We start from the raw sequence: 18,969 nt of genomic DNA, 5'->3' as shown, positions 1-18,969 counted from the left end.
CAATGATACAAAATGACATTCACTCTCTGCTACTGTCAGCCAGTGCTGGGAGCTTCTGGGGCTTAATCGGAAGCCAGGGGAGAAAGAGTTGTGGGATGCAGCAGGAACGGCCCCAGCCATTTCGGTGCCTGAGGCCAAAATACACCTAAAAGCACCCTGCACCGTGGTACAGATGTAGTAATACATTAAGGAGTTGACAGACTGCTGCCTTTTAATGGACCGCTGAAAGGTGTCATGGCGTAGCATTGTTTCAAGGGAGTTTCTGAGGAAAAATACGGATGCCATACAGCAGCCGTTTTTCCCCCAGATGCCCCCTCAGAACGATGCCAGGTTATGGCATTCGGAGGACGATGGCTGCCATCCATCCAAAAAGCTCTCTTCCCCCACCCGCCTGCCCCAGTGGTAAAAATGAACTAAAATAAGAAAACAGAACGCCACAAACTGCCCCGCACCAAGAAATCTTTTTTTATCTAATCCTCTGGAAAATTGAGATGATGCCACCACCACCCCCAGCCCCCATTGCTGCCATCTGTGAATGGGGCGGCAAATTCGGAGGGGGCATTTACTTCCATCTGTAGCTGATTGTGCTGTTTTAATATTCAGCGTTTTTATGATGATCAGCTAATACCCAACAGTTCGTTTGATGAGGCGGGATATACATATATTAAATAAAAGCATACAAATGTTAAGTTGATTAAGCCCACCTATGATATGCTTATCACCTTCTAGCAGGGTAAATTGCCAGAATTGCTGAATAGCAAGTGGCCATGTACCAGCACCATCCACAATCTGTTTGCTTATTATTTTTATATTGTAGTTTTAACCTTTTATACTGTATTTTATTGTCTTCTTTTTATGGTTTTAATTGTCGTGAACTGCCCAGAGAGCTTCGGCTATTGGGTGGTATAAAAATGTAATAAATAAATAAAATCATAGTATCACACAAGTTCTTATTATCAGCTGACAGCGCACGAATAGTCTGGCAACATGAAGCTAGCCTCACTTCTCTTTCAGCAGATAGCTTTTATAAAACATTTACTTAAAACCTTTCAATATAGGGGAAAAAACCCAATTCTGGATTAGAAAATCACATAAAAACACTAAATATAACCATAGCAACACAACAGCACCAATTAAAGACAGCCACTAAATCAGAAGGAGCCATTTAGAGCCCGATAAATTTAATCAATTTTTACCTGGCACCAAAAAGCCATCAGATTTGGCACCAAGGAAGCAGGTAAGCAGAGGAAGTTCCACAACTGAGGTGCTGCTACCAAGAAGGCCCTGTTTCTTGTAGCGAACAGCCACCTTGCCTCAAAAGGTAAGAGCAGGACAAACCAGGCCTCCAATGATGGTCTTAACCTATCCATGTATTTGTACTCTAGAAGACAAATCTTCCAAACTCTTGGTGTTAGACTGTTCCAAGTTTTAAAAGGTCAAAACCAACACGTTGCACTGTGACTGGAAACAAATTGTTCGCCAGGGAAGTTTTAATAAGCACCAGCAAGAGATGTTCCATTTAGCAGCGTCTTATTGCCCTGATATGGAAGTGATCGTTAGTTTATTGAAGACATTTTTATCCTGCCTTTCTACTTCAACAGCCTTCAAGATAGCTTATACTGAAATATTTGAAAAGAGAACAATTAAGGGTGCAATCCTATGCATGTTTAGACAGAAAAAAGTCCTACAACTTCCAGCATCCCCCAGCCAGCACATATTTTTAAGCAATGTTATTTTAAGCTGTGTTTTATTGTTGGATTTTTTAAACAAATTGTTTTTAGTTCAAAGTTGTTTTTAGTTATACGTTGTTTGTCCATATGTTTTATGTAAATGGTTTTTAAACTTTGTATATTGTATGTTAATGTTTTGACTTTTGTAAACCACCCAGAGAGCTTCGGGTGTGGGGCGGTATAGAAAAATAATAATAATAATAAACATGCATAGGATATGCCATAAATTACAAAAAGTTGCTTAATTTGGTAGGCAAGGAAGAGTATAAGCCAATCACTCCCTCTAAGAGTGAATTCAGTGCCCCGTGCCAATAGAAATGGAGCCAAAACGGGAGCCATTGAAAAACAAGAGGAAGGTATCAGCATGCTCAGGAGAACCCTGAGGTTTGCAGAAATACAATAAATAAACTTTTTTAAAAAAAACCAAAGAGGGCAATTTATTTATTTGATTCCTCCCTGCCTCCTTTTCTACGAAGAAAATGGCACTCAAGGTGGATTACAATCATAAATAAACATAGATTAAAACAATAATAAAACAAATACATTAAAATACAATTAAAAACACAACAACAGAATAAACAGCATCCAGCCCAACAGCCTGCTTAGATGTCAAAGTTCAGCTTGAATAAAAACGTCTTTGCCTGCTGGTGAAAGGACAGCAGAGAGGGAACCAACCTACCCTCCCTCAGCAGGGAGTTCCACAGCCTGGGAGCAGCCACCAAAAAGGCCCTCTCTCGCGCCATCACCTAATGTACCTCTAAGGGTAGCAGTACTGTTACTTAAGTACTTAAGCAGTACTTAAGCAGTACTTAAGATCTTCAGGGCCTCTCCTGAAGATCTTAAGACCTGGGCAGACTCATATGGGTGAAGGCGGTCTTTCAGGTAGCCTCATCCCAAGCCGTATAGAGCTTTATAGGTCATAACCAGCATTTTGAATTGTACCAAGAAACAGACCAGTAGCAACTGAAGCTGTTGTAACAAGCGAGTCATGTGCTCCCTGTGGCCCAGCATTTTGTACCAGCTGAAGTTTCCAAACAGTTTTCAAAGGCAGCCCCATGTAGAACACGTTAAAGTAGTCCTAACAGGATGTAACTAAGATACGTGTGACCTGAACCTGGATGCCCTGATGTGACCTGAACCACATCAGACACCTCTAGGAATGGGCGCAGCTGACCCACTAGCCTCAGCAGTGCAAACACATTCCTGGCAACCGCCGAAACCTTGGCATCCAGGTTCAGGGATGAGTCCAGAAGTACAACCAAATGGCAATGCCTCCCCCAAAAGACCAGCGTACTGAGGACTGAGCGTGCTCAGTGCTCATCAGTAGCCATAGTATGCCAGCTAGAAAAGAAAAACTGAAGGGGTTTGCTTGAGCCACTAATAGCTTATAGTATCCCAAAGGAAGGCAAGGTTGCTGCTTGCTGGAGCACTCCTTTTAAGGGTGGAGGATATACTGCAACATTTTGTTGCAGGTTCCACTTGTAAATGCGACTATTAATGCACAAAACAAACGTACGGCAGTAGAAGAAGGAGATAAAAAGCAGTTACAGCCCGCTCATATTAGCAGTTGTTAAAAGCACAGGCCAGACATTAAAGGAAAGGGAAAAATAAAAATAAAATATTGGCGAGGGGAGACACACTTCATGGAATAGTAGGGTTGGAAGGGGCCTATAAGACCATCATGTTTTCCTCATGGGAAGACAAAAAGGTTTTCATTTAGGGTGTGAATAGGGATTACATGCCCTCAGGAGGAGCCTACCTCATCTGCTCCTGCATGATTCCCTATTCTGAGTGTGCTCGTGAATGGAAAAGTGCAAGCCCACAGCAGAAAGTCTTGCAGAGATGTGACAAGGCACCCTCTTCTGAATGTCTTAAGGTTGCTGCATCTCTGCATCAGAAGTGACCCAATGTACCAAATCATGCACAACACTGAAGGATCTGACACAATTATCCACCTCCAATGGAGACGGACCAAAGAAAGGCAAAAGCAGCAATTCATACAGAGACGCAGCTGGCCGCCTCCTCCGTGCATGGGTGCTTTGGGCTACCTGGAGTTTTTAATTATTTAATTTACTTCTTATGGTACTCTAGCATATCTTAGCACTCCATTTGGGTTTTATTACTGTATTTTGGTAATTCTAGTATAACTTCCCTATGCGGGGAAAAATCCCCCATCACTTTATTCTCAGGTACCGAAAATGGGTGGGTTACTTTGGCCATTTGTGGGGCAGGGGACACACAAAGAAAAATTCCCTGAAAGTTTAAGTGGGACCTCACGTTGACAGTAGTAATTCCTTCCCCATCCCTCCAATTTTTAAAACCTTATTCTCACTTTTGCTTGCGGTGGCAGAAAGCCACCATTTCACAGTTCTGCTGTGCTTTTGAGGTGCTCCATGCATCTCACTCTGTCCACCACTGCCACAAGCAGCAGCAAGGAGAAGGTTGTAAAAATACATATATTAAAAAGTATGTGTGCATGGGGAGATCACTGCTGCTGTCAAGATATGAAGGGACCAAAACCTTCAGGGAATTTTGGCCCTTTATTTTTTCCTCTCTCTCTCTCTCTCTCTCTCTCTCGCACGCACATATTTCAAAGCCAAAGGTTCTCACAAAAAAACTTTCAATTCATCATTAATAAGCCTAGATTTGTGTCTCTTTCCTAAAGGTCCGCCATGTTGGAAAATGTCAGAAAAGCTAGAAAACAACAGAACAACACGCTTACAAATGATCAATTCATCACAATCTGTAGTCAACCCAGGAGGCCGATAATTAGGTCGCCTCCCTCAATTCCTGCCCTCTCAAGGCCTCATCCAACTCCCAATTAAGTCGAATTCGTCTTTACACACAAACCAGAAATGCCTTTCGGTACAGAAATTCAGCCTTGGTCACCATGAACAAAAAATTGGCTGCAATTACAAAGAGACCATTTAAAACAGTTACGCTAAAATGGCAGAGGGCAAGCAGTGTTTTATTATGAAGGTACTGCTATCATCCTCCAAAAACCTCAGCTTTCCCCCAGATTTTGGAGCTGGGGGCGGGGGGAATAATATCCCCACAGTTCTGTGTTTTTGTGGCTCTCTGAACATCTCACCGTGCTTTCGAGGAAAACACCTACACAGGTCACCAGGGAGGACCCAAGACATTTTGCTGCCTGAGGTGAAAGGCAGGCAAGATGGCAATCCCCCCTTCCATGTACAGAAGCCAACTGGACTGGCAGTTGAATAGTACTTCAACACTAATGGCAGGATAGTGTCCTCCACCGCACCTGAGGGTAGCAGGCTTATTTAGGGGGCCCAGGACAGGCTGTGTGGCATAGACAGCTCTGTCCTCCAAGAGAGGGGATCAGCTGGGGGCTCAAGAAGAACAGCTGAGCAGCATCTCCTGCCTGCAGCAGTTGCCTCACTCCGCCTAACGGTAGGGCCGGCCCTGCAGGCCACTGTCATTGCTGTCTCCCTTTCTGCTCCTGTCACAGGGAGCTGCTGTATACCAAGTCACTCTAGTGGTCTAGATGGACAGAGGGCCATCTCATATAGAGGGTCCCATCCCTTAATCCTTCTAACTGGAGATGCCACGGGTTCAATCCGAGACCTTCTCTGCATGCAAAGCATGTGTTCTACCACTGAGCTACAAACTCTGCCTGTCCTCCTGTATTTGGTAAAGCGATGTGTACATAAATGGGGCCACCTTATTAATAACAAATATCCTCAAGGCATCAGCTATGGTGCCTCCAGTCCTGTGGGCCTCCAACTCACAGCCTTGGCGTTACGAGTCCCACATTCTGACCAAGTGAGCTACCCAGCTCCCTCCTTACAACGAGGTTACAAGCTAGCAGACAGGACCTTGCTGAGTTTATTTTGTGTACAGCGCCAGCTACTTTGCAGATTTAGAAACAATAGCTAATTATGACAAGGCTAGGCCCCAAAGCCCACGCTGTATTGTTGGCATAACCAGATCATTATTTCAATATTTGGGAGGGGGGTGGGGAAATAGAGATTATAAATATTGATGAGGCAATTACCTTCAATTAGCACCGGCTGGCTGGAACCCCTTAAGGAATCCACTTGGAAAGATGCCCAGTTCCCACTTGTGGGCTGCTTTGTGTTCAAGCTGGAGCATGAAGGCCCATTCTTCAGACAGAACAGCGCTAACAGAGTAGAAAAGGAAGGTGGATTTCAGACTGCAGGCCTAAACTCACTTATTAGGGAGCAAGCAAAGGCCCATTAAACTCGGTGAGAATTACTTCTGAGTAAATGTGCTTCGGATTATATAGCAGGTCCTTGAAGCAAGCCTTGAGAAAGACTTCCCCAACCTGGTGCCTACCAGATACGTTGGACTGCAATGCCCATCATCTACAGCTAGCATAGTCAATGGGCATGCTGGCTGAAGATGATGGGACTTATAGTCCAAAACATCCTGGTTGAGGAAGGATGTTTTAAGATCATCCAGTCCGGGAGGTGGTGGTGGTGGTGGTGGTGGTGGGGTGACACAACTAGGAAAGATGGCGGAATAATGCCATCGCTCCGCTCAGTCCTCCAGCAATCTCAGAAGATCTGAAACTAAACAAACCTGCCAGGCTGCTAAACGTGAGCTGAGCAAAGGGAAATGCCCCGGGGTCCTGTTGGTGCCAAAAACAGTCCTTTGGGGGTTTTCTCTGAGCCAAAAAATAAAATGCAAAAAAGGCCGCTTCTCTCAAAGGAGGCTATGGGGAAGCCGAATAAAATGCCCAAAGATGGCGCTGAAAACATGACTGAGAACAAGACCGAAGCCATACAATTAAGGCGCAATCCTATGCACGTTTAGACAGAAAAGAAGTCCTACAACTCCCAGGATTCCCCAGCCGTGCATAGGATTGCACCCTTAAAGTCTTCTGAAATATGTTTTGTGCTTTGTTATTTTAGTCCCTGCAATGTGGTTTTACCTCTTATACCTGATACTATATTTTATGCTGCATTACTGGTTCTACATTGCTGATTTTATTGTAATCTGGGTGATACGTAGTAGATCAACAAGGGTTTCTCGCTCCCAATTGTTTAACAACAGGAAAAAGCTTCTTATTTTCCCTTTCTGAATTAGGCTGTTGAAACTAAAGGTGCAATCTTTTGCATGTTCAGACAGAAAAAAGTCCTACAACTCTCAGCATGCTCCAGCCAGCACTGCCGGCTGGAGCATGCTGGGAGTTGTAGGACTTTTTCCTAAACATGCATAGGATTGCACCCTAAACCACTAAAAGAAGTGGATGAAGTAGCTGCTAAAGAAATCCAGCCAAAGAATCCTACATATGTAAAACATATACTGCTCAGCTGTAGACCACAGGATGAAAGATGACTCGACATCTTATTTATATAGTATTTTAGTCTCTGCGGTGTGGTTTTAATTCTTGCAGCTGATAGCTTTCCATTTTATTAAATTTTGTGCTGTGTCAGTATGTTTATTGGTTTTATGTTTTCGTTGTATTCAGTGTGATTTTATTGTATTGATTATGTCCTTAAATTTATATCGTACAACAATACAATTGTACAATTATATTGTACAATAGACAAATCTATTGTATTGGGTGTTTAATAAATTAAATAAATGTACACAAAATGTTATATCGTGCCCTTCTGGTGCTTATTATTCACATTCAGGACAGCTAACAACCATTAAAACCAACGCTAAAATACCATAAAATGGAATTTTATTTTTACAGTATAATAGAAAGAGAGTCAGGTACAGCAGATAAAAGAGAGGCATCAGATAAAACGCATCTCTGATAAAACAAAAACCGTTTTGCTATACGGGTTTTGCAAAAAATGGTGAGACGGGGCAAATTTTAAGCCTCCCGGGGCCAGGGGTTTCATTATATTCCCTTACTACCCCATATGCCTTCAACCCCTCCAAACAATGATGTAGCACCATCTCTTGTTTTTCCTTAAAATCTTCTCACTACATAGTAACATCGTTACTTTACATCCCCAGTCCTCATCTCAACCCATACAAAGATTCTGTACATGGAACAGGAGAGGCAAGGATAGCAAGGATATAGCCTTACCCATCCTGGCACTCTCCAGCTGTTTTGGACGACAACTCCTAGAATTCCTGATCATTGGTCATTCTGGCAGGGGCTGATGGGAGTTGAAGTCTCAAACATCTGGAGGTCAAAACACGACTTTGAGCAAGGTGAGTGGGGTCCCTCCATTAAAGGAAGGAGAAAATGAAAATTAAAAGATTGGTGAGGGAGGTTTATTCCCACTTATATAACTCTACTGAAAACACATTTCTTTCCTTCTTTGTCTCCTGCATGAAAGATGCAACCAACCTAAGCTTAGAGCCTGCAGCCCTAAATTCAACCTGTCAAGATTCATCCCTGTTTCCCTTTTTGCTGGATAAATCGCTTAACCTAAAACCAGCTTGGGTAAAGAAAACAACTTGTCATAAAATAAATGTTTTTTTTTTTTTTTTAAATCTTCAAGGGGAAAAAATGAGACATTTGTGGCCTTTTTGTCACTGCATTGAAGTCATCTCCTGGGACTCTGCTGGTGCAAATCCTATGCACTTCTACTCAGAAGTAAGACCCATTGAGTTCAATGGGACTTACTCCCAAGTAAGTGTGTACAGGATTGCAGCTTGAATGACATCAAGATTTGATATATGTATGGGTGTGCATATCCTCTTGGTGGAACTGATTATCTAGTCCCATTTCAATCTGGGTTTTGTCCTGGTTACAGGACTGAATCAGCCTTGGTCGCCCTGATGGATGACCTTTATCAAGAGAGGGACAGGGGGAGCGCGACCCTATTAATTCTGCTCGATCTCTCATTGGCTTTTGATGCCATGCTATCCTCCTGGATTGGCTCCGTGGGTTGGGCATTGGAGGCACTGTGTTACAACGTCAATTTCAAACAGTAAAACTGGGTGACTATTCCTCAGCCTCTTGGCAATTGAGCTAGGGGTACTATCTTGCCCCCAATGTTGTTTAACATCTATATGAAGCTGCTGACAGTGGTCATGACGGGATCTGGAGCCAAGTGCCATCAGTATGCTGATGAGACACAGCTCTGTCTCTCTGTGACCTCTGAAACAGGTGATGCCATGCAAATCCTGGATCAGAGCCAGTGATGGGTTGGAGGAGGGGCAATAAACTGAGGCTGAATCCTGGCGATACAGAGGCCCTGCAGGTGAGTGGTTCTCGAGTCCAGGAGATTGGCTTATTGCCCGTTCCGGATGAGGGCGAGTGGTTCTTCCACTCCCTTTGAAAGATCAGGTTCGTAGTCTGGGGATACTCCTAGGTCTGTCTTTGTTGCAAGTGGCCACAGCAACGCGGAGTGCTTTCCACTTGCTTCGGCTGGTACGCCAGCTATAGCCTCTCCTGGACAACGGAAAGCTCGGACACAGTGGTACAGGCGCTACTAACCTCAAGTCTGGATTACTGCAATACGCTCTCTGTGGGGCTGCCCTTAAGGCTGTTCTGGAAGGTGCAGCTAGTGCAGAATGCAGCCGCTTGGCTGTTGTCAGGGGCTGCTCCTTTTCAGCACGGGACACCTTTGCTGAGGGAACTGTACCAGTTGCATATTTGCTACCGGGCCAGGTTTAAGGTTTTGTTATTGGTATATAAGGCCCTGAACAACTTGGTACCAGGATATTTGAGAGAGCGCATTCTCCCTTCTCAACCTGCCCAGTCACTGATGTCATCAGATGGGATGCTTCTGGTGGTTCCGCAAAATAATTTTGTATTTTGATTTTTTCCCCTTCCTTTTTATTGTTCACCGCTTGGGAATGTTATAGGATGTAGAGCAGTACATAAATCCTGTGTGCATTTACAATTTATTTACAAGATATAGATAGACAGATGATAAAGGAAGGAAGGAAGGAAGGAAGGAAGGAAGATAGATAGATAGATAAGACACACACACACAAGTTTTTTCCTGTTGCACCAAAGTAGGATTAATACACAAAATCAGAAGTAGTTGAACTGACTTCAAGCACTCTACCAGGCTTAAAACAAATAGATGAAACCTATTCTGAACCGCTGATAATCTCAACTAGAGAGAGAGATCTCAAGTTTCTGGCCTTCATGGTTGTAGGGAAATCATCAGTCTCATCATTTATATAGTGTTCAAAACATTCCACATAATTATCTTTTTCTAATCTTTACAACCCTATAATGAAGATCGCTACTGACACCCCCACATTGCAGATGGGGGCCCTGAGGCCAAGGGAGAGAAAGTTGCTTGGGTTCCTAAAGCCACCTTGTTAGTTCATGGTTGATACAAGACTTGACCTGGAGACTTCCTGATCTGTAGCTCAGCCAACGTGCTACACTGTCATTCAACCACAAACATGTTCTACCTGGAGCAGGTCCTTGTGTTTTTGCTGCATGGCTCTGTATCCTGCCTGGATGCTTTTCTTTTCTTGATACTTATAGCTCTTGCCCAAACACTGGCCACTTTGAATGCCCTGCCACCCCCTTTCCTGTTCCCTTCCTCTTCATTTAGCTGTAGTGTAAGAAATTGCATTTCTTCCCTCCTGTTCTCAAATCTTTGACTGACCAAAAAAAGAGCTCAGAATTCTACAAGAATGCAAATGTATGGCTCAGAAGAAAAACATGCAAATGAAGCTCCTTCACGCAAAACCACATTTGCATACAGATTTGCTTTTTTAAATAAAGAATTAGCATTTTACAGAAATACAGGTTTCTAGAATTTCTCTGAGAATATAACTCTGGTGTATGAACAGACCTATTTAAACCAGCTATAGCAAATAGCTTAAAATTCCATCAAGATCTTTTATCATCCAACAGTAGTTATCTTTCTGCCATATGTGATAGATAACCACTGTCTCTTTTACCCAATAGAAGATGACATGCAGATATTAAAGCAAGCCGATGTCAGTTGGCAAAGCAAATATGCAAGTTTTTGGTGTTTTACAGAACTCCACCTGGTGAGGAGTTCTGTGTAGCTCAAAAGCCTACATCATACTCCCTTACTGAACAAAACCATGTCAATAAAAACAGATAAATCTTACCTCGAGTACAATATATGCCATAAGGGAAGCAGGAACCCCTACATTTCTCCAAGGAAGAATACTAGGTCATTGACTAACCCATATGTAAATAAGAGGCAGAGGGGATTAAAAAGGGATGGAATCACACCAGCTGTCTGCAATGGAACCATTAATTAAAGGGGCAGTGCTGTCCTTTGTTTGAATTAAAGCTCTGAAGACCACAGAAGGGATATGCCTGAGACATGATTCCCCTTTTGCATGTTTACTTTAAAGAGAGAGAAACTGAGAGGAGTTTGGCTGAATTTCTCAGCTGCTCCAGAGATCAAGATCCAGAGAGAGGGAAATACCAACTACATTTTTTTGAAAACTAGTATCAAGCAATCCCAGATGCTAACCTTTCATGGTGCATGCAGCACAAATTACATGGAACTTAAGAGGCTTGCTGATCCACCAACAGTTGTAGTCCAACAAAAGGCATCATCAACATGTATTTGGGGGGCTAACACAGCAGCCCAACAGAGGCATCAATCGAATCTGCCAGCTGAAAAACATGGAGGCAACAGTATGCGCCGACAGCAATGATTGTCTTTACGTATTCTTATTCCTAGCAGCGGTAACAGCATCAGTCATAAAACACCACCTAAGTTCTAGAACAGGACTGTGGAACCTCCATCCTACTAATCCGTGTTGGGAATACCGCAGCCTTATCTGCAAGTTACAGGAAGGGGGCAGTGTGGTAGTTAGCTAGGAAATGCATGGGCATTTGGGGCATAGCTAGCCTTAGGATCTCTATAGCCTACAGTGTGGTTTCCTGCTCCTCCCCTTCCTTCCCCCCACCTCCTCCATTGCTGAGAGGACATGTGGTTGCTCTCTCTCCTGCCAGTGTTATAGAACACAAAGAAATAGACTGAACAAACTTTGTCTGAAACTATATTTTGTACCTGCATTTTCATGCAAAAAAACCCCCCAAAACAACTGAGTAAACCATTTTACCGTTTCTTCACTAAAGAAGGGTGTGATCTCCTTCTTTAGCCATTGTGTGTGTGTGTGGGGGGGACTGGTAAACGCTCATTCTGTTCTGCCTCTTTGTCAAGGGCTCCTTGGAGGCCTCTCTCAGTCTAATCCAGTAGCCAAGTCCAGACACAGACAAATGGATTCTTTTCAAAGCTTTATTCCTCTTTTACAACTTAACTCTACCGTTAACTCTATCTAGTTGCTACCGTTAGCAACTAGATATGAGCAGCAGAGTACCTATGCCCTAAGTTGGAAGTTGGTCCCCGTTTGAAAGGGAATTACTGGCAGACCCCTGAACTTAAGGACTAGGGAGAGTCCCTCCCCTTTTCCCTTGGATCCTCTGGGCGCAGCCGTTGTTTGCGCGCCTACCGGGCACTACGCCTCCTTTCTGCGCCCTCCATTTGGATCTCTGCGTCGGCGTCGTGCGTCCACCAAGTCTGCTTCCCGCACTCTGTCACTCCCAGGACTGCTATCTAAGCTAGGAATGCTGGTGGGAGGAATCTCAGTCAGCTGTTGACCCTGGGAAAGAGGAGCGCGCTCCTCTCCCAGGAGCGACTGCTCTTCCTCAGAATCAGAACTACTCTGGGATTCTATGGGCTCAGTGTCCACCCTGACACTCTTGTTTTTCTCTGCTGCCTTTTTAACAGGAGGCAGCGGTACCAAATAATCCCGTCAGTTCAGTCCATGGAAGCTCTGCATCTGACCCATGGGGCCGCCTTGGGTTCCTCCAGGGGTCAGGGCTTGGGTCCCCCCCTGGAGGAATCCCCTCGTTATCTCCAGTCTCAGATAGGAGATGACAACGGTGATGCAAGGGACAAGAGACTCTACCAGCCCCGCTGGCCGAGTGGAGGCACATGCCGCATGAAGACAGGGACTCAGACAGCGCTGTTTTAGAGTCCCCCAGGTCTTTTTTCTAAAGGTTTTTTGTACTTCTGCAAACCTTGGGGTCTCCCGGAGCCTCCTGAGAACTCCCTCTTGCGCATGGGTGGTGCCATTTTGGCTACATAAGTATCCACACCTAGATAACGAGTTCGCGACTCGTGTATATAGGATGCATTGGACTGTGTGCCTGCAGCAAATTTCAGCTTTCTATCTGAAATTAACACTGTTGATACCTCCACCAGTGTGCAAGACAGCAAGGCCCCAAATGCCTTCATATAATATAAGGTTGCTATTGGAAAGTAAGAAAAGCCCTGCTGGATCAGTCCAGGGGTCCATCTCGTCCAGCATTCTGTTCACACAGTGGCCAACCAGCTGTCAACCAGGAACCCACAAGCAGGGCATGAGTGCAACAGCACCCTCCCACCCATGTTCCCCAGCAACTGGGGTACATAGGCATACGGCCTCTGGTCCTGGAGGTAGCATATAGCCATCAGGACTAGTAGCCATTGATAGCCTCCTTAGAATCAGGTCTGATAAGACATCATGAGAGAAATCAGATGTCTCCATAAACAAACATCAAAGTCAAGTAACCTCCATTTCATGCATGGCTTCAGACAACCAAAACTGATGGTATCTGAAGTCTATTGTATCAGCTGCCCACATGAGGAGATGTCCTGCCCCCCAGGGACCAAAACATCTGGTGCTCCTTGGCCAAGGTTGCTTGACAGCATACATCAGAGCAGGAAGTCTATTCTCCCCTATGGTCACCATGGAACCTTCAAAGAACAGCAAGTGGAACCCTATCAGCAGCATCCAAGGCAGTGATGGGTAACCTGGTTTGGACTACAACTCCCATAATCTCTGACCATTAGCTATGCTGACGAAGGCTGATGGGAGCTGGGTATAACTGATGGACCCTGGTTGCCTACTTCCGATCTAAAGTCTGGGGAGTGGATGTTTTCTATCATTGCATACCTCTCCCACTCCTAATAATAATAATATTAATATCAATATCATCGTCAACAATAAGCAATTCTTATATCCCACTTTTTTATATACCTTGCCTTAAAAACTGGATTGTCTTATTATGTATTAAGTTTCACTTGCTGTCAGCCGCATTGGAGGCCCTACCGTGTCCACATGGGGAGCCAGTTACACAAGGGGCCTGGGAGAAATCTGGAGTGCTGTTATGAGTGGCTCATCCTTGAAATGCAGCAACAGCCATTTCTAAATCTGCATACATTTTCCAGGCAACTCTCCTGGCTGCAGAAGCAGAAACAGACTGGGGTGAGGCAGAGCCTGAATTTCTGGTTTAAAAAGAGAATGTCACCGGCTATGATTCTTCATGAGCGTGGAGAAACATCGCTGAAAATCCACTAGACCACCAGGGCTGCAGGGCAAATCCGGCCCACGCCCCTTTCACTCAACCACCAATCATTTGGTGGTTTCCTAGGTTTGGTGCCATTTCCCCCCCATTCTGAAGGGTTACAATGTCTCTCCCAAGGCTTAGTTAGTGACAGTAAGAGCTTTAAGCTACAATGTGCTGCTATTTTTGTCCCTGCCTCTCTTTCCTTCAGCTCCACCCGCTTTGCCTTCAGTCCTGCGCACCACTGGAACGTGGCCCCCGAGCACTTCTCCAAAGCTGAATTTGGCCCTCGAGCTGAAAGAGGTTCTGCACCCCTGCACTACACATTGTGTTGGAAATTAAAGCGGATAATTCGATTTTAGATTGGACACAGACAACAGGATTGTGCCACGCTCTGGCTCATTTCCCTCTGTGTCTATGGTAGGGAACCTCCCCGGAGTGCAAAATGAGCGAGCAGCAGAACATACATAGACACAGAACTGCTACTCCTCACTCTGAGGATGATAATGGTGGAAGAGTTTTGGGGGGTAGACCCAAATACAAGGAATGAGTCTGGAGTATTGTACAGCCAAGTACGGACCTACCTTTGCCCATCACACCGGGTCTGACTAAATCGGGCTGAGCTCCTTAGTAAGAAGGAGGCTGATACCGAAAGGTGCAGAACCAGGAGTAGCGACTACCGCTTCCTCCAGCCTCAGTTGCTGGATCTGTTCTGTCCAGAGGACTCTCAGGAGAACAGAACACCTGGTTCTCAAACCAAGGAAACAAACAAAACAGCTGCTAGGTGACCACTGTGATGAAACAGAATGCCACCAGAGCCTTTTGCTTAATCCACTGTGCTGCTGGCAGTTAAAGCAAAATGCTTATTCCAGCCTTCCTCAACCCAGCAGCCTCCAGATGTGTTGGACTACGACTCCCATTATCCCTTCCCATGCTGGCTGAGAAAGATTATTTATTTATTCATTCATTTCATTACTATACCGCCCAATAGCCAAAGCTCTCTGGGCGGTTCACAAAAATTAAAACCAAACAGCACACAATAAAACAATTTAAAATATATAGAACATTAAAACCACAATATAACAATACAACCACAATAAAACCTAGCAGCAGTGCATGAGTTTAAAATACAGATTTAAAACAGCAAAGCTAAAAGTCTAGAAAGCTAAAATGTTAAAATGCCTGGGAAAATAAAAAGGTCTTCACCTGGTGCCGAAAGGAGTACAATGTAGGCGCCAGACGAACCTCACTAGGGAGCTCATTCCAGAGCCGGGGTGCCACAGCAGAAAAAGCCCTCCTCCTAGTAGCCACCCGCCTCACTTCCTTTGGCAGGGGCTCACAGAGAAGGGCTGCTGACGATGATCTTAAGGTCTGGGCAGGCACACATGGGAGGAGGCGATCCTTCAGGTAACCTGGCCCCAAGCCATTAAGGGCTTTAAATGTTAATATTTTATTTATTTATTCATTCATTCATTCATTCATTCATTTAATTTCATTTCATTTCATTTCTATACCGCCCAATAGCCGAAGCTCTCTGGGTGGTTCACAAAAATTAAAACCAGACAACACACAATAAAACAATTTAAAATATATAGAACATTAAAACCACAATATAACAATACAACCACAATAAAACCTAGCAGCAGTACAGGAGTTTAAAATACAGATTTAAAACAGCAAAGATAAAAATTTAGAAAGCTAAAATGCTAAAATACCTGGGAAAACAAAAAGGTCTTCACCTGGTGCCGAAAGGAGTACAATGTAGGCGCCAGACGAACCTCACTAGGGAGCTCATTCCAGAGCCGGGGTGCCACAGCAGAAAAAGCCCTCCTCCTAGTAGCCACCCGCCTCATTTCCTTTGGCAGGGGCTCACGGAGAAGGGCTGCTGCTGATGATCTTAAGGTCCAGGCAGGCACATATGGGAGGAGGCGATCCTTCAGGTAACCTGGCCCCAAGCCGTTAAGGGCTTTAAATGTTAATACCAGCACTCTGAATCCGGCCCGGAAATGGACTGGCAGCCAGTGCAACTGAAAAAGTACTGGTGTAATATGAGCTCACTAGCCAGTCCCTGTTAACAATCTTGCTGCCCTGTTTTGGACCAGCTGAAGTTTCCGGACCGTTTTCAAAGGCAGCCCCACGTATGACGCATTGCAGTAATCCAGACGAGAAGTTACCAGAGCATGGATAACTGTAGCTAGGCTATCTCTGTCCAGATAATGGCGTAGTTGGTATACCAGCCTAAGTTGATAAAAAGTGCTCCGTGCCACTGAGTTCACCTGTGCCTCAAGTGACAGTTCTGGATCCAAGAGCACCCCCAAACTATAACTAATGTACGAGTTATAGTACAAGACATCTGGAAGGCGCCAGCCTGGAAAAGATTGTTTTAGTCCTGAGCTGGGCAACTTCCGGCTCTCCAGGTGTTTTGGCCTATAATTTCCATCAGCCAAAGCCAGCATAACCAAGGGTGAAGGATGATGGGAGCTGTAGGCCAAAATATCTGGTGGACCATAAGTTGCCCATCCCTGTTTTAGTCTCTGGTATGTTCCTGTTTTAATGAGGTTGTTGTTATTATTTTTATTTAATTTCTATACTGCCCAATAGCCAAAGCTCTCTGGGCGGTTCACAAAATATTTATTAATATTTTTTAAAATTATATTTTAATTTTATAATTAAATTATATTTTAATTAAAATTATATTTTAATTATATCCCACCTTTTCTCCAATGAATTCATGGCAGCATATGTTATTTCCCCCCTATCCCCATTTAATCATTTATGAGTATTTATAAACCACTTACATCTACAGATTTCAAAGCAGTGCACACAAACCATAAAAACATAAAAACCAACACAGAGAATATATCATATCCACAAGATGGTCACCTAAACTTCACAGGGGAGGCTTGCTTAAACAGATGTGTTTTCAACATGTGCCTAAAAATAAGTGCTGGTGGCATGTCTAATCTCAGGGGAAAGATGACTCTACACAGTGGGCACCACTGCGCTGAACAGCTGTGGAATGGACCTTTGTTATCACAACAGCCCTGTAAGAGGTGGGTTAGGCTGAGAGACATAAGAACATAAGAAGAGCCCTGCTGGATCAGACCAAAGGTCCATCTAGTCCAGCATTCTGTTCACACAGTGGCCAACCAGCTGTTGACCAGGAACCCACAAGCAGGGCACGAGCACAACAGTACCCTCCCACCCATGTTCCCCAGCAACTGGTGTACATAGGCTCACTGCCTCTGGGACTGGAGGCAGCACATAGCCATCAAGATTAATAGCCATGGATAGCCTTCTCCTCCAGGAATTTGTCCAACCCCCTTTTTTAAAGCCATCTAAATTGGTGGCCACCACTACATCCTGTGGAAGTGAGTTCCACAGTTTAACTCTGTGCGGTGTGAAGAAGTCCTTCCTTTGATCTGTCCTGAATCTCCCACCAGTTAGTTTCATGGGATGACGCCGGGCTCTAGTATTTTAAGAAAGGGAGAAAAATGTCTCCCTGTCCACATTCTCCGCACCAGGCATAATTTTGTAGACTTCCATCATGTCTATCATGACAAGTGACTAGTTCCTAAGACAGGAGTTGGAACCCTCATTCAGCCTGAGAGCCCAAATTCAATTTCAGAGTTGTTCTTGGGGGCTGCATTCCAGTAGTGGACGTGGCCAAAGGCAAAGGAGGGAGAGCCAAAATAATAATTAATAAAAAGCAGCATGTTGTGGCTTGAAGCTCTTATTGCAGTAATCAAGCCTTGGAAGAAGCACGTTAACCTTTTAGAAGGGAGAAAACACTGCACAAAAGCCAGAAAACCATCAAATGATTGGTGGTTGGGGGAAAGGGAGCGAGACCCTCTGATGAGGCAGGCCTTCTCTACACAATGTGGTTGGGGGGAAGGCAGGATGAGGCCTTCTCAGTTGTACCACCCAGCCTGTGTGTCATGTTCCCCAGCCTTGACCTGTCCTCTGGCTCCGAAGAGGCCTCAGAGGCAGAGGAGACTCCCTCCATTAATCCGGTCCCTGCTAGGCCAGGGCTTCCCAGACCAGAGGATATGCCTCTACCTGACTCCTCTGGTGCAGAAGACACGCCCCCATTACAGCCCTCGCCACCCCCACCCCGTAGGAGCCAGCGGCTAGAAATCAGGCTGTAGCCCTTTAAGAAACAAACTACTTCTCTGAGGGGATGGAGCTAACTGCAGGACTTGAGCTGCTGGCCTTTATAAGGCTTCAGAAGGCTTCTGATGGTTGCTGAGTCAACAGCTCTCCTTGCTTGAGTCTCAGCTCACTGGGAGCTAGCCAAGGTCCTGGAAGACCCTGCCTGGTCTAAGTTGCCTGGCTATTCAGCACCCTTACGCTGGCCTGGCCTGGCCTGGCCTGGCCTCGACCCAACCTGACTCGTCAGCTCCTTGCCTGTACGTACCTTGCTGGTTTTAGCCCCTCTGGGTGCCTTGAACCAAGCTGGACAGGACATTGTGGGACTCTCTACCCCTTCCCTGATGGTGTTTAGACACCAATGAAAACAGCACTGTTCCCATGTGCCTGAGCTATGGCTTAGGAATACAGGAAGATGCCTTATACCGAGTCGCGCTACTGGTGCATCAAGCTCAATATTGGCTAACAACAGCCTTTGCCAACCCAGCAACCCAGCAACCCCATGTTTTGGACTTCTACTCCCATCAGCCTGGCCAATGGTCAAGGATGCTGGGAGTTGGAGTCCAAGACATCTGGAGAACACCAGCTTGGGGACGGCTTCACTGACTGCCAGTGGCTCTCCACCGTTTCAGGCAGGGTTTTTTTTTTCCCCCACCAGCCCTACCTGGAGATGCTGAGGTTCGAATGTGGAACCTTCTTCATGCAAAGTATGGGTGTAGAGCTTTCCCTGACCTTAGCTCAGTGAAGGCTGGTGGCTCTGATGTCAGCAGGACGGCAAATCTGCTCTGGGTTTCAGTGAGAACCAGCCAGAACTCTAAAAGAGCTATCCAAGGTGCTGAACCCTAG

At 45.0% G+C, this 18,969-nt stretch overlaps 1 protein-coding gene across 6 annotated transcripts in view; it reads right to left on the bottom strand.

Annotated features, from left to right (window-relative positions):
• The window catches only part of CUEDC1 (CUE domain containing 1), an 85,415-nt gene that overhangs the window by 47,117 nt on the left and 19,329 nt on the right, over positions 1-18,969 (bottom strand). The window contains exon 1 of one of the 6 annotated variants that reach the window (XM_084822441.1): positions 5,749-5,874. The exons of the other annotated variants lie outside the window; for them this stretch is intronic. The gene's annotated coding sequence lies outside the window, so the exon portion shown is untranslated. Of the gene's footprint in view, positions 1-5,748; positions 5,875-18,969 lie in introns of those variants that run through there. 6 annotated transcript variants of the gene reach the window in all.

This window comes from Heloderma suspectum, chromosome 16 (genome assembly GCF_057233095.1).
Source record: "Heloderma suspectum isolate Gila_16-S chromosome 16, 16-S_ref, whole genome shotgun sequence".
NCBI lineage: Eukaryota > Metazoa > Chordata > Lepidosauria > Squamata > Helodermatidae > Heloderma > Heloderma suspectum.
This window is presented reverse-complemented; position numbering and strand designations above follow the sequence as displayed.